Source organism: Nomascus leucogenys, chromosome 22a, assembly GCF_006542625.1.
Source record: "Nomascus leucogenys isolate Asia chromosome 22a, Asia_NLE_v1, whole genome shotgun sequence".
Taxonomy (NCBI): Eukaryota; Metazoa; Chordata; class Mammalia; order Primates; family Hylobatidae; genus Nomascus; species Nomascus leucogenys.
The window spans coordinates 81110606-81124338 of record NC_044402.1 but is presented as its reverse complement, the minus strand read 5'-3'; the positions used below and the strand labels follow the sequence as shown (position 1 = coordinate 81124338).

Sequence of the window (13733 nt, the reverse complement as noted above, 5' to 3'; positions counted from 1 at the left end):
CTTATTTTTGGCTAGGGTCAATAATATCTCGTCTAGTTATCTTTAAAAAAAAAAAGCAAATCTGAGACCAGATTTTGTATTTGAGTACTCTTTCTCATTCACCTTCTCCATAGAATTTGTCTTGAGTTGAATTTGATTCTACTGCTTTAATATCTGTAGAATCTTCTCTCCTACAGTGACTGACTCAGTTGAGGTCTTCTTCACCTTTACTATACCAGTCTTCTAATTTATCTCCCTGTGTCCATTTTGTATTCATTTCAATTCTTCTTCATTTCTCATTCTAAAAGTCTACGACCATGTCAGTACCTTGCTTAAAAGCCTTTTACAATTCCTCATGACACACAGAGTTAGATTTGGGTGTCTGGCATGTCACTGAGTCCTTTGTAATGTGACATCACCCCACCAAGTCCCACCCGACTCCATCTGACTCTCCCCCTTGCCCTGTACGTTCCCTATCCCATCAAGAGGACAAGTTCACATACTGGTGTTTTTGTCCAAGCCACATTTTCTACACTTTCTACCTGGATTCACCCCCAGGCTCATTGCCCCTTGTGCCCAAACAGACACATACTACTCATATCCTGGAAACAACTACATCTTTGTTTTTCCGCCTCAGTTCAGGATTTCGGAGATCTCCTTAACATGCCAGATCTGGTTTGGATGCTCTCTTACACGATTCTGTGACACCAAATGATTTCCAATAATAAAGTTACATTTGTTAAATAAAAGGGAGTATGTTGTGTACAATTTTGTAATTTAAGCACCTAGGACCATAACCAGCATGTAGCAGATGTTCAGTACCTGTAAATGTAATATAAACCTTACAAAATTTCTGCCCTCACACAAACATCTATCACCTTTTAAGAAAAATATTTAATGGCGTCATTTCTTATATAATTTTTTAGAACTCCTATTTGGCTATACTTTCTCATTCTATTCATGAGGTCTCTTAAATATACAGTTAGGCACCACATAACACTATTACTGTATATATCATGGTGGTCTCATAAGATTGCATTACTATATTTTTATTGTACTTTTCTATGTTTAGATATGTTTAGATACACAAATACTTACAATTGTGTTATAATTGCCTACAGTATTCTGTACAGTAACACGACATGCAGGCTTATAGCCTAGAAGCAATTGTCTATACCACATAGCCTGGGTAAATCTAGCAGGCTATAACATCTATTAAGTACACTCTGTGATATTTGCACAATGACAAAATTGCCTAATGATGTGTTTCTCAGAAGTGTATCCTCATTGTTAAGTGACACAGGACTGTATTTAAAATATTTTTGACATAAGGTTAAACACAATTAGAAGGATGAGATTTTATTTCTAAAAGCAAACTTATAAGATGGATGATTACAAAGATGTATCTTTAGAGACAACTAGAAGCCATCAATTTAATGTAAGTGTGAAATGTCTGCTAGCTTCCATCACAATGACTAAAGATTTCAAATATCTATTTTCTTAAGTAATTTTTTAAAATGTGTACTTCATTTGGGTGTCAGGAAAATGTACCATTTCATTTGATTAGTGTAAATCAAATTGCTGCAAACTGCTCTCTGAACCAACACCACGCTGTTTCAGATGCGCATTAAGTAGTAAATCAACTTTATTGGAAATGCTGGGTCTCATCTTTTCAGAGGGAATGTTATGTACTTTTTCCAGAGGTGCAATAATTCTTTTACACTTCTGGAGTCTCTTTAGTAAATTGCTTCTATTTAGTAAATTATCACTGTGCTAAGTAGCCCAAAGTAATGAAAGTATTATATTAAGAAGTGTCCAAAAGTCACATCCCTGTGGTATTCCTTAGCTTTTAGCCACATGCATTTAGCTTTCTCTTCTTATCCTCTCAGAGATTTCTCAGATACCTTTGCCAAACTTTTGACAAAGATCTGCCAGCATCCATTGGCTGGGCATTATGTTTTATGACCTGCTTCCGGGCTGTTTTTGGACTAAAAGGCTGTCAATAATTAGAGCACAGTGAGGTGTTTAGTGAAAGCATGCGATGCTGCATCCCAGGGATGAAAGCGATTGTTTGTGGCCAGAATCACACTTATGTGCATCTGTTAAATTAATTCATCTTCTATGGCATTTCTCATTATGATAGAAAAATTTATCAGCAGCCTTATAAAGAGTAGGACTGGCTCAGTTTCACTTTTAAATGTGTTCCAATCACGTGCTGGGAAGTGTGATTTTAAGTATTGCTCAGAAAACAATATTATGTTAAAAAAGCTCTGTCAGGTAGAAGAAGATGCATTTTAGATATGGAAAGCTTCCTTGATGGGCAGCATAAAGTATGTGTTAGGGAAGCTTTTTTCTTAAATTAAAGCAATTTAACCTGGCCCTTTCAATATAAGATGATTACTTCTGCTTTACTGAAAATGCACGTGTATTGAATCTGCTCAAATATGACAGCATGTGTTTTCTAATCTCTGGACATACACATATTAACACATTTTAACTGCCTTGTAGTATGACATTTTAGCCCACATGGTTTTAGAAACAGTCCTTGCTACATGCTTCACCAATTGCAACTGCAGATTGAATGGTCCTTTGAAAGCACTACCATAAATATTTCTGCAAATGAGTGATCTGTTCACATTACATCTGCTAATGCTATCTTATGGCAGAGCAAACAAATAGTTCAGACATCACATCACTGCACACGAGAACAGTAAGGGGCACTCTGATGGGGTGTAGAACATCGTTTAGAATTGCATCAGTGATTGTCTTTGAGGAGCTAACCTGTCTTTTCAGAGACATATTTCTTGACAGCCTGTCACAGGGAGAGCTATGGATGTTCAGTGAACAAAGAATAATGCTAGCATTGTATATGTTAAAAAGCCACAAACTTTAGTCTCAACAGCTTCGGACAAAATGTAAACATTTTCTTAGGGCTAATAGAATTTTGAAAAAAAGAAGGATCACAAGAGATAAACACACTGACAATTGCAAAAAAAAAAAAGATTATCACATATAATTTATAACATTATTTATAATGAATTTCACAGCTGTTTTAAAATGATGATTGGGAAATTTATTTTATGTCTGAAATCTAAGCAGGTATTGTAAGTTTTACCCTGATAATTTCATTTCTCACGGCTTTCTCAGCAAAAGTTTACCAGAAATTGTTTATACCTTTCTCAGTCCAATGATTATTATTTTTATTTGTGAAACAAGAAATAATTAAAATAGTTTCCATTTTGATGGCAATGTGAGATGTACTTCTGCATGAATGGCTAAAAATGGCTGACCTTTTTAAGATCTGTCTTTGCAGAAAAAGATTCATTGTAGTTTTCAAAGGAAAGAAACTTAAATGGGAAATATATCTTTATTTTTTCATGTAACTCAACAAACTATGGAAAATAGACCAATAATTTTTTTATGATCAGTCATGTCATGTCATGTCATCTTCAGAATGAGCTGATCACAGCTAAAGATACAATATTCATAGAGTCAATCTTCTCATTTCCATAGCACAGCCAATAATCTGTCAATGAAAAGGCCTTCAGTACTCATTTGTATAGGATGCAAATGTTTCTGCTTGGCAGCTTGAAATGAAAGTTTCATTTTTAAAATCAAATAAAGATCTTTAATGCTCACATGAATCAACAAATTCTAGAAGTCTTATAACATGTGCTAGCTGCATTTCCCATGAGTTAGACTAAATAAGCTGTTCATTTCTCAGCTATGTTTTTCTGCTTTTGAGATTTTTAAGATGTCATCCTATAGGCAAATAAAACAAAAAAAGAGATTGCTCTGTCAACAGAACTTTCTTGTTCTGAGGCTTACACAAAGGAAGCTTAACTAGTAGCTTTAGTACTTTGTGAAGAAAAAAATTATACTCAAAAAGATGGTTGTGTTATAATTGAGAAAGTTTTTAAAAAATGTTTTAAAAATAGAAAATGGAGCGTAGAGAAGTTCTAGAATTTCTTCTAGTTGCACTGCTCACTGGGAGTAGGACAGAGCTCTTTTGATTTCCAGACTCCTGCTTTTCCCTACTCTTGTGTCTTCCTCTATGACAATACTAGCTTCTGCTGCAAGGAATAGATCATGTTGGGTGACCTATTGAAATTTCAGCCGCCTCCTTTCTTTGTTTTATTTCTTTTTTCTGATTCCCAAAATTCTTTTCTCCTCAACCTAATACAAATACATTATAGAATAATTGAAAGTCTTAGAGCACAAAGTACCACTATTATGAGTATCATGAGACCATTATTATTTTGAGACAGAGTTTCGCTTTTGTGGCGCAGGCTGAGGTACAGTGGCATGATCTCCGCTCACTGAAAGCTCTCTCCCCGGGGTTCAAGCAATTCTCCTACCTCAGCCTTGCAAGTAGCTGGGATTACGGGCACCACCACCCCAGCTAATTTTTAGTAGAGATGGGGTTTCACCATGTTGGCCAGGCTTGAACTCCTGACCACAGGTGACCCCACCTGCCTCGGCCTTCCAAAGTGCTGGGGTTACAGGCATGAGCCACTGCGCCCAGCCGAGACCAAGATTCTGCTTTGAGAATTTGCTGTGGCATAAAATAAAATTAGCTAGATTAATGTTCATAGAACTTTACAGTATGCACGAAAGTCACTACTAACATTGCCAAATAGATTTAAGCTAAGCACAAAAGGAAAAATATAGAAAAGCACAAATCACACAGTCCTGGTAACTGTCTTCTGAAAAGCTAATATAATTATCCTTATAGGTACATTTGATAGTCCCTTACTGTGCAGAAGTCTGTCCTAGGAGTTAAGAAATAATAGGATTCAAGAAAAACATACTCCTCTTTCTTCCGCAAGGAAATTTCAGTCTGACCAATCAGGAGTTTGTGCCACACGGCCAGCGCAGTGTTCACCTAGAAAAACTAGTCCAAACAGTGATTCAGGGTACTCCTGTGACTAATTTATATTCTCACTCAGCTGGGGAAAACCCACCCTGAGGACTTGAAATTGTGTCGGGAATTGGCGGGTTCTTGGTCTCACTGACTTCAAGAATGAAGCCGCGGACCCTCGCGGTGAGTGTTACAGTTCTAAAGGCGGCGTGTCCAGAGTTTGTTCCTTCTGATGTTCAGATGTGTTCGGAGTTTCTTCCTTCTGGTGGGTTCGTGGTCTCGCTGGCTCAGGAGTGAAGCTGCAGACCTTCGTGGTGAATGTTACAGCTCTTAAAGCGAGGCATCTGGAGTTGTTTGTTTCTCCTGGTGGGCTCGTGGTCTCGCTGGCTTCAGGAGTGAAGCTGCAGACCTTTGCAGCGAGTGTTACAGCTCATAAAAGCAGTGTGGACCCAAAGAGTGAGCAGTAGCAAGACTTATCGCAAAGAGTGAAAGAACAAAGCTTCCAAGGTGTGGAAGGGGACCCGAGCGGGTTGCCACTGCTGGCTGGGGCAGCCTGCTTTTATTCTCTTATCTGGCCCCACCCATGTCCTGCTGGTGGTCTGTTTTGACAGGGTGCTGATTGGTGCGTTTACAATCCCTGAGCTAGACACAAAGGTTCTCCACGTCCCCACCAGACTCAGGAGCCCAGCTGGCTTCACCCAGTGGATCCCGCAGCGGGGCTGCAGGTGGAGCTGCCTGCCAGTCCCGCGCCCTGCGCCCACACTCCTCAGCCCTTGGGTGGTGGATGGGACTGGGTGCCATGGAGCAGGGGGCGGCGCTCCTCGGGGAGGCTCGGGCAGCACAGGAACCCATGGAGGGCGTGGGAGGCTCAGGCATGGCGGGCTGCAGGTCCCGAGCCCTGCCCCACGGGAAGGCAGCTAAGGCCCAGTGAGAAATCGAGCACAGCGTCGGTGGGCTGGCACTGCTGGGGGACCCAGTACACCCTCTGCAGCCGCTGGCCTGGGTGCTAAGTCCCTCATTGCCTGGGGCTGGCAGGGCCTGCCGGCTGCTGCGAGTGCAGGGCCTGCCAAGCCCACGCCCACCTGGAACTCCAGCTATCCCGTAAGCGCGGCACGCAGCCCCGGATCCCGCTCGCGCCTCTCCCTCCACACCTCCCTGCAAGCTGAGGGAGCTGGGTCCAGCCTTGGCCAGCCCAGAAAGGGGCTCCCACAGTGCAGCGGTGAGCTGAAGGGCTCCTCAAGTGCTGCCAAAGTGGGAGCCCAGGCAGAGGAGGCGCCGAGAGCGAGTGAGGGCTGTGAGGACTGCCAGCACGCTGTCACCTCTCAAAATGACCCACTGAAAAGCAGTGTTTTACTATCTTATCTCCCTCTCCTTGACTCTGAGAAACAAGGGGCTGACATCCATTATAACTCCATCTAAACGTATTCTCCTTAGCTCAGGTGTGCTGACTTGTTCCTAATACCACCCAGGGATTCAGGGAGACTATTAGTGGTTTACTGTTAAGCAGCAATATCATAACAGGGAATACTTTCCTTGGCTATGGGTCTGTGTTTTGAAATACTATATGAAATACTTATAAGCATTACATCTGATTATTTAACACAGCAGCAGTCTATCCTCATAAATAACACACACACACACACACACACACACACACACACACGGAGAGAGAGACAATGGAGGAGAGAAGAATATCTGTCTCATACCAATATCTTATGTTGTATCATTTCTCAAGCGACTGATGATTAAAGATAAATATATGCAAGCTGTATAATGACTGTAAACAGCCTATGGTTCAGGAATAAACTACTTTCATGAAAAACTAATGGCCAGGATGCCTCTCTATATATGTACTAAGACTTGGAAGGAAGGAAGGAAGAAAGAAAGGAAGGAAGGAAAGAAGGGAGAGAGGAAGGGAGGGAGGGAAGGAGGAAACTGAAGAAGGTAAGAAGAAAAGAGACCTATATTTTCCTACCAAATTAAATTTCCTGCATTAAAGAGAAAAGAAAACCTGGAGGTGATATTTTGGTTGGCCTCATACATCATAAGGAACATTGTTCAGTTACATTTGGCATCAAATAAAAAGTGTTCATGTAACTTTAAGATTGACTGAGCCCCAATCCCTCTTCCAACCATGGTGAGTGATACTGCAAACTCCCTGGAATCCATTTTCTATCTGTTTGTTCAGTATTTGTTATTCACAACCACTTAGCTATTTGCATCACACAATTTGTATTTTATCATGAAGTTCAACGTCCATGTGCTCTGTGTCTTCTTGTGTGACCCTAAAGCAACTGAGGGAAGACACCATGTTGTGCAGTCTCCATCACTGGGTATCTACTGCATCTACTATCTCCAGCTACTCCAGGAGTAATAGACAGTTGTCCAAAATAGAACTTCTTATCATTAGGACCTTCAAATCATGCACAAAATTTAACAGAAATATATTATGTCCTAATTATACATGTTAGCATTACCAACAGAGGAGATCTGAGGCTCAGTTTGGGGTTCTCTTGGGCTATTGATTATTCTTGCTTTGAAAAACTTCCAGGCAGTAATCATGTCTATGAAAAACTTTGGGACCTTTTCATGAGCTGAAGTTGGGATAGTGCTGTTTTCTGAAAAATGACTTGATTCATTACAGACATTCATTTGGCCTATATCTGGACAGATAACCATCATTCTGGAGCCATCTCTGAGGTAGACTTGATATATCCAGTGACCATTTAACAGAAGGAAGAGATAATGGCAGGATACACTGAGATGTCTTTAACAATGACTTGCTTACATTAAATGTCAGGACAATATGCTTTAACAAAACATCCATGAAACAGAGTTCAGTGGGTGTTTGACAAAAAAAATGAAATATTGTGTTAGAGGGATTAAAACTGTGATAAAATCAAACTTGCATCTATTTAATTTTTTTCATCAATTGTAACTCTTTCTTTTGGTGCAAATTGGTATTGGTTAGCAACCTAAAAATAATAGGATCCAACATGTTACAACAATGTGGCTGAGTGTTCTTTTCGATTTTTTTCAGAGAAACAAAATTATAATTTTATAGGGCAGAGTATGTGTGTGTGTTTAGGGACTAGTTTTTAATAATTTTTTTATCGTATTAAAAACTATTATTACTTGATTTGGATGAATTTTGACCCTAGATATCCAAGTTCCCATATTAGTTTTCATCATAAGTCTATTGTTTTAGTTAGAATCTATTTTTAACCAAAACTAACATTGTATGAACCATTTATGTATATGGACAAAATGAAAAAAGCAGACAATAGCCCAGGTGTCTTAAGAATGCCCTGATGTTATGAAATTACATGCTGCCTTCTCGACTCATACGACTATATTCATTTTAATGGTTTTAGGGCCTTAAGCCCAACCAATCCCTATAACACTGTTACCCGCTATTCATGATATAGTAGATAGATTGAAAGAAAACATTTGGGAGGCCCAGAGGATGCATAAGGGGAAACACACTCTGAAAGATTAAGGCAGAGTAAGATTGTGGCTGATGATAAGGCCTAATTGAGGACATTTTACTTTAAATGGAGGAGCTACTGAAACAATCTGTAAGGGAGGTAAGATGGTAGGAGCAGAGGTTTAGATGAATGAGCTGCACAGTAGTGTGCCAAAGGCAATCTTCTAGAGAAAAAGAGGCACAAAAACAGGCAAAATGGAAAGAGATTCACATCTCCAGTGTTGCAAAGTAATAACAGGCAGCAGTTAGTTAATATTTAAAGATGGGAAGGATTCAAAAATAACCCTAAGTTTTCATTCCAGCTGGATAAGACAACAATTGAAAGCTAACAGCATTAAAAATATAAAGAAAAAGAAACAATTCTGGATGGCAAGCTATTAAATGTGTTTTAAAACACTGAATTTGACATAAAAAAGAAATATTCATATTAAAATATACTTAGGAGTCTTTATATTTGCATAAAGATTTATATTTTGAAGGCATTTTCTCATGGTATTTTGTAACATTCTCACAACTTTAGGCACTATTATTATGCCCATTTTACAAATACAAAACTGAAGGTCAAATAAGTTGAATGAATTATTTAAAGACACAACTTACAACTGTAGAGCTAGGATTCTAACACAAATGTCCTGATTCCTAAGTCTTTTTTTTTTTTTTTTTTTGAGACGGAGTCTTGGTCTGTCCCCCAGGCTGGAGTGCAGTGGCGCGATCTCAGCTCACTGCAAGCTCCGCCTCCCGGGTTCATGCCATTCTCCTGCCTCAGCCTCCCGAGTAGCTGGGACTACAGGCGCCCGCCACCACGCCCGGCTAATTTTTTGTATTTTTAGTAGAGACGGGGTTTCACCGTGTTAGCCAGGATGGTCTCGATCTCCTGACCTCGTGATCCGCCTGCCTCGGCCTCCCAAAGTGCTGGGATTACAGGCTTGAGCCACCGCGCCCGGCCCTAAGTCTTGAATAAATGTTTATATTTGTTATTTGGAGACAGAAGATTAGAATTTGTCCCTGAGATTTTGGAAGTTATTAGTTAAGAGAAAATAGTGAAAGACAAAACCAGGCAGAAGGAATCACAAGATAGCAGATAGGTCCAACATTTATTGTATTTCATTCATCTATGTTTCTTGGGTTGAATTGTTACCTACCTTGACTTCTTTTCCTGTCTAGCAAAATATCTTTTAAAATGATGTGAAATCTACTATTTTCCCTAGTTGATTCCCATACCATTCTCCCTCTTCCGTCTGCCCTTCCCCACAGTAGTTTTCTTTTCTCTCTCTCTTTTTTAAAGCCACAGCAGAGCACATATTATCTATCTTGCCATCTTTGCTTCGTGCCATTTCCTACTTCTGATTTTTCTCTTTTGCTGTGAAAATTATGCTTAAGTGAAAATCTGTAAGTTGCAATCTAGTTTCATGTCCTGTGAGTCTCCTAAAGTTTGCTTGAAGAGTAATACCATGAGCTCAAGCAGTCAAGATAAAAGTAACCTTGAATTCAGGGAAGAAGAGGAATTAGTCAAATGAGCCATACCTTATCCAATTAACTGAAACCTCCCTGACGATGCCTGTTGTCTCTGTATTTTCAACTATCTTTCTGTCTTGGGAATTCCCAGAATAAAAACTCCAGCTAACTGAAAAGTCTATTTTATTTTAAATGTATTATTCCACAATGTGGAAAAATAGTATATTGTTTTAAGGGGTATTTTTAATAATATAAAATAAATCAAAGAATTGGTCCCTTTTTTAAAAGAAATTGTTTCATATTGTTGGGTAGAAATTGCGTGTGTGTGTGTGTGTTGTGTGTGTGTGTATGTGTGTATGTATGACATATAAAATGGCATAGGTGAAATAATATAAAGAAATGTGCCATTATAGCCTGATGACATTTAGTGGAGAATGTTCTTTGAAGCATTGAAGGGTGGAGTTAGGCTCTAAAAAAAGGGAGAGATCTAGATGGTGGAAATAGGATGGGATTCCAACTGGGGAAAATAAAGAGAAGCAAAGCATAGATAGGCATTAGTACTAACATGTGAAAAGGACACAGAAGATGTGGACCTGCTAGAGAAAAATGAGTAGGAACAGACTTAAATTAGAAGTTAATGTCCCCCACTTAAGCTTTGACTTTCTAGGACTAGTTTAAGTAGTAGTTTTTGACTCATTTGATCCATCTTTTTTCTCTCAGTCTCACTCTCTTTATAATATCTGGCAAAAGCTTAAGGACAAAATTTAGCCAATTAAAGTTTTTCCTTAAAGTGGCATTTATTTTTTAACTTATTAAAATAATTTATTTATAGATGCTCCCCTAATTAGAGGCTAATTTAGAGGCTACCAAAAAAGAAAATAATTAGAGGCTACCAAAAAAGAAATAAAGAAAAACACTGGCCTTGGGAACAAAGATTAATATAAGTACAATTTATAGTTTTCTGGGTCTACATAATAGTACAAATACTCTTTGCCCATATTTAATGGGCAAATAGTATCAAATGATGACATGAAGCAGTTTAAAGACAAATAATGACATTTGTCTAGTAGCCCCTGGCACATCTGTTCTCAATTTCCCCAGAAGACACCTTTAAAGACAGAGAAAAAAAACAAGTCACAATGGTACCAGAAAATAGGTCTGAAAGTTTGCCTCTGCCTGAATTAGGAGTGAAGTCTTTTAAACTGCAAGACTAATGTAGCTAGGTTGGTAATTGAAATGGGAGTAATAAGGTCCTGTTATTGGTACTCCTGAAGGAAGTAGGAAGGTCTTCCAAGCCTCACCTTCCCCAGCCCTACCCCCATCACAGTTGGATTCCAGAATACCGGGCAGTTTCCTCTTTGCTTTATAGCTGTTATCCTTGGAGGGGGTTAGATATACCATCATGCTATCTCAGACATTCAGGGTTTGCAACTCCAAACATCAAGTGCATGATGTATCCTGGAAGATGCTATGAGCCTAAAAATAGGCTGGGTAGGTTTATTTTCTGTGTTGACCTTAAAATCTTTTCATATACCTCTTGGAAAATGGACTCAGTGTAGACACTTCATGGTTTGTGTTCTGCTCCTCAGCTGTTTGGGCAGACTGGTCAGAGTCATGTCTTCACACAAGGTTCCTTCAAGTTCATTAAAGCTGGAGGGCAGCTCAGCTACAGTAAAGAACTGTCCTTGAATTTCAGCTGGATACCTTTCAGATTTTCAGTTATTTCCTTGATCTAGGGATAGACTGGTGCATTTGTGAGAATTTGGGTTGCAGAAATGTCCTATGTTTCTTATTTTGGGGTTTAGCATTTCTGTGCAGACACCTTTTTTGTTGCTCTTGGTCCTCAGCAATGACAATGGCTCCTAGGAGATTACTATTTTTCCCCCCTGCTGGCACTAGTCAGAATTTAAAAAAATAAAAAAAACACTGTTTAGCAGCAATCCTTAGTATCCTTAGTATTATTTTTTTTCTGTGGTTAGAAAAGTGACTCCCAGGTAGATAATACCTATCTCTACTCTCAGTCCATCCTTGCTTCAGCCCTAGTCTTCAAAAGAAGGATATTAGCAAGGTTTTCGTTTCCTTTGAATTATTTCTACTTTCTCTTATTTTTCTGCTTTCTTGCACTGTTCTCTTAAGCAGTGGTGTCATCCTGCAGTTTGACCCAAATTGTATTATGCAAGGAGTTGAATAAATTTATATTGTCATAACTACACTCCGAAAAATTACTGAGGGGGCTTGGGAAAAGTGTTTGAGGAGCAATTTTGGATATGGCAGTGAGATGATAATGGGCAGGCTCAAGAAAAGATAGATTACCTTAGACTGCCCTCCGACAGGGGTGGTTTCTGTTAGTAGCATGACAACTAACTGGATGTGCTAATTATGCAAGTTTGGTGGAAGGTAGAGAAGTGTTTAAGTATAGCTGGGCCTCTTCCAGTCTGCCAGCTCTCAGACCTTATAGTGCAACTCCACCTTCCTGGGGGTCTCAGGAACTCATATCTGAATTTTCTGCACCATCCCAAGGTCTTTAGGTTCTGCAAAGTTGAGCTGCTCTCAGATATATCCGCACAGTTACCTCCCTTCGCCATTCCTCATCTACTGCCTAGGACTCCCTATCAAGTCTCAAGTCTGCAAGATGACACTCTGAGAAACCAAACATTGAGCATATTTGAATGGAGTAATGGAGTTGTGGAAAGAAAAGGCACAGAAGAGGGGACAAACATAAGTTTGATGACTGTGGACATCCAATATTCCAGAATTTGATGACGTTAGATAATCTCTCAGGTTTTTCCTTTTTACAGGGAAAAAAGGAGAAAGAAAAACAAAACCAAAGCCCCATTAGTTTAGCTTGGATAAATTTCTCCCATTGAATGCAGGATAGTAACTAAATCAGAGGTGATGATTTTAAAACAGGTCATCTTTGCATTGTAGCTTAACACAAACATGCAAACACAAAATGTGAGAAGATGGACATCAAGTAGATAAAGAAGGATCTCATGTGCTACTCTTCACTGGTGGCCAAATTTAGGCCGTGTTAAATGTACCATAGTAGAAACCTACCATGCCACTTCTTAGAGACTTTGTTATCCTGAGCAGCAGCATTTTAATGAATAACTAGAAAAAAATCGTATTCTTTGTGGGTTTAATGCAAATTAAGGTAAACCCAAAAATGTCTATATATTTTTAGCTTTTCCAAGGTTTGAAGTCACTATCAAGATAGAATACCATTATTGCAATCTCACTGTTAAAAAAATTTTCTTGAAATAAGGTCAGGAGGATGCAGCATGTTCTTTCAGTGTCATTCCAGGGCATTGTTAGTGAGATCAAATATGCCGGGTTGCCAAGGTCTTTCCTGGTTTTAGCTCTAAGAATCCAATGTCTGGGAAACCCCTCTGTTCCCGAAAAACCAGGGCAGGTGGTTCTCCTGAACAACCACAGATTGTCTAAGTGCCTGAAGCATACACTTTTATTTGACTTTGTTATTTACTATTATTTAAGGGCTCAAACTTGACGAAGTTGCAAGTTGATCTATAGACCTTGTCTGGTAAAGATGTAAATAGTCTAATAGAAAAGATAACCCCCAAAGGTTGTCTTTTTATTGCCCTATAGGATATTATTTAGTTTTGTGTCTACCTTAGAAGTTTTAATATTCCCTTTAAAGAGGTTTATAAAATCCACTTTCTCAAACTGCTTTACCATTAATAAATAATGGTAATAAGTTATAAATTAATAATGTGTAAATAAGTTACAAAGTAATGTCATTAAGTTAATAAATCTTTGGCATGTGTTCATTCTATGTGTAACAGTCATATTTTAACTTTAAAAAATGGATACTTTGGCATTACTAAAGAAGATTAGATCATCATGGTTTCAGTGTAGTTCCTTTAGATAATCATATTTTAGCAAAAATATACACATATTTCTCTGAGCTTTACTCATCTTCAAGTATGAGAA

The 13733-nt window shown here is 38.8% G+C and overlaps 1 long non-coding RNA gene across 1 annotated transcript in view; it reads right to left on the bottom strand.

Moving 5' to 3' along the window:
• LOC105738214 overlaps positions 1-5280 on the bottom strand; it is a 197353-nt gene extending 192073 nt beyond the window's left edge. Inside the window, exon 1 of the long non-coding RNA XR_001113961.2 lies at positions 4944-5280. This is a non-coding gene — a long non-coding RNA (uncharacterized LOC105738214). The remainder of the gene's footprint in view (positions 1-4943) is intronic.
• Positions 5281-13733: the final 8453 nt, after the last annotated feature.